Genomic DNA, 2,882 nt, shown 5'->3' with positions numbered 1-2,882 from the left:
CTTGGACTTCCCACAGGGCAGGGAACCCTGATTGCTCTTTAGGCTGACGAGGGAGGGGGACTTTATTGGGGGAGGGGGAGGGAAAGGGGAGGCAGCGGTGGGGAAGAGACAGAAATCTTTAATAAATAAATAAAATAAAAAAAAAACAATTGTCAAATATTTCTGATGATAGCATTGTTCACCTGCTGCATTCCTCCCACTTGAAATTTAAAAGGACAAAGGATGATAAGACCCACATGTTGAGAATCACTGAGTGTGGGAGAAAAGGGAGAAATATTATCCATCATCCAGCTTAGTACTATCTATTACATCAGCATAAGCACCCTTATGTGATTTGAGATGAAAATTGATGATCACTGAAAGTATAATGTCACACTCATCCAAGGCTGACAAAGAATAGCTCTGGTTATATGTTTATGTAATTTATTCTGATCTTTAAAATGACAAAGATAATTAGTAGATATGAGATATATTGAGAAAATATACTGTTGATAAATTGATAGTATATGACTTTTTATTCATATAAAGAAACTAAAATAGTATCTGTTGATGCAACTTCAGATCAACATTTTTCTCTAGTGCTAAGGGTTTGCCTTGTTCTTTGGTAACTTCGCTCCTACGGGTTTTTCAGTGACATTTTGTTCATCACATTAGTTGAATAACTAAAATCAAAGATATAAAGTTATTAATCAATAAATGTAAACCTGGTTTAATATTTCTATCTGATATCTGTGTATATCTTATATGGCATTCTGTATGCTTCCTCCCTTAGGTCCTGAGACTTTCCAATTATCTACTTCAGACTTTTAAGCAGAAATTTTAATTTACTTAAGTCACTGATATTATGTTACAAATTCTCAATGAAATCATTATGCATGCTTCCCAAAATGGTAACACTGGGTCTGACCATTTTTACTGAACATGAATGCAATTTCTGTATTTAAACCCCATTTCTGTTATAAAATATCATGATTGCTAATAATAAATTCAGACCACACACTTTTATTTTTTACATGGTGTCCTGATTTTTTGCTGATCTCTCGTAGAGGAATTTCCTGATAGAACATGTGAATAACAGTCACACTTGATGCTTCTCTTCTTGGGGAGTTGCTCTGGGCTCATTAGGTTTCACTTGGGCAGCAGGGTCACTCATATTTCCCTTACATTCCTCTTTACATTTATGTCTTCCTATCCAGGTAAGTGTCAAAGGTAATGTTAAGTTCTACAAAAGAAGTAATTATTATGACTAAATTTAATCTTTCTAAATTCGTAGGCCACCTCTGAGGATGCATTGCGTGAAATGAATGAGGGCAAACAATCTGTGGTGTCAGAATTTATGCTTTTGGGACTTACCAACTCTAAGAATCTTCAGGTCATGCTCTTTGTGATGTTTTGGACTTTATCTGCTCATCATGTCTGGAAATATTATCATCCTTGTTTGAATCACCACTGTGTCTTTCCTCAAACACTACTCCTAAGATGATATCAGTCTTTTTCAGAGAATACAAGACCATCTCCTGTGTAGGCTGCAAGTTTCAGGTTTCTTCTCCCATTGTGTTTGTGCAGCAGATATGGTACTATTGTTGGCAATGGCTAATGACCAATATGTGGCTACCTGTAAACCACTCCATTATTTCACCATTATGAACCTGAAAAGATGCACAGGATTGGTGTTGATTTCTTGGACCACTGACCTTATACATGGTCTAGTTTACTTGGCAGTGGTTGTGGAATTGTCTTTTTATGGCCTAAGCAGATAGTTTCTTTTGTGATATGGTATTGGTTATCAAGCTAGTCTGCATGGATTACCATGATTTAAACACTTTAATGAATGCTGAATGTGGGGTTGTAGCTGTAACCTGCTTCACTCTGTTGCTCATTTCCTACACGTATATCCTAATCTCTGTTGGCCAGAGCTCTAAATCTGGTGCATCTAAGGCTCTGTCCACATGCAGTGCCCACATCATGGTGCTGATGATCTTCTTTCTTCCTTGCATCTTCATCTATGTGTGGCCCCTCAGTATTACCTGGTTGGACAAATTTCTTGCTGTGTTTTACTCTGCTTTTACACTTCTGCTAAATCCAGCCATTTATACATTGAGAAATAAAGAGACAAAAAAAATGCTATAAAAAGTTTCATAGGCATATTCCTAAAATACCTTCATAATATTTAGAAACCTGTTTTAATTGCTTAACACCATGAGATTGACTCTATGACATATATTTAAAACCAACAAATATGGTTTATATTAAAAATTTATACCAACATTTCAATATAGATATAAATTAACATTTTAAAAGTATAAAATTTATTCATCAGTCAGCAAAACTTTATGAATCCCTTATCTTAAATTCTAAATACAAAAATTTTCCATATAGTAATGCCATCAAATTATTCTTTTATGTTTTCCAAAAATTTTTGCTTAATATTTTTCATCAACTCATATATTTGTTATCTTAGGAATAAAATCTTAGTAAATGTTACCTAAATATGATTCCACATGCTCACTAATTGTTTTTCTATTTTCATGATTATAATTTCTAATGGTGAACTTGAATTTTCCTAAAATATTTGCTCTTGTAATATGTAATTACTTCTCATTAGCTGGAAAATATCAAATATATACTTATTACAGTTTTCATTCTCTTGTGTTTTTTTCTCACTTCTTGCCTATCTGGATCCCCTGTCTTTCTGTCTCTCATTAGAAAAGAGTAAGTTTAGCTGGCGGTGGTGGTGCATGCCTTTAATCCCAGCACTCGGGAGGCAGAGGCAGGCGGAACTCTGTGAGTTCGAGACCAGCCTGGTCTACAAGAGCTAGTTCCTGGACAGGCTTAAAAACCACAGAGAAACCCTGTCTCGAAAAAACCAAAAAAAAAAAAAA

At 34.9% G+C, this 2,882-nt stretch overlaps 1 pseudogene; it reads left to right on the top strand.

Moving 5' to 3' along the window:
* The first annotated feature begins 1,300 nt into the window (after positions 1–1,300).
* LOC126490452 (olfactory receptor 4K14-like) lies at positions 1,301–2,174 on the top strand (annotated as a pseudogene).
* The last annotated feature ends 708 nt before the right edge of the window (positions 2,175–2,882 follow it).

Source organism: Alexandromys fortis, unplaced genomic scaffold (assembly GCF_014885135.2).
Source record: "Alexandromys fortis isolate MF-2015 unplaced genomic scaffold, M_Fortis_MF-2015_v1.1 scaffold_229, whole genome shotgun sequence".
Lineage (NCBI taxonomy): Eukaryota > Metazoa > Chordata > Mammalia > Rodentia > Cricetidae > Alexandromys > Alexandromys fortis.
Note: the sequence above shows the minus strand (reverse complement) of the source record. Positions and strands in the feature narration are given on the sequence as shown.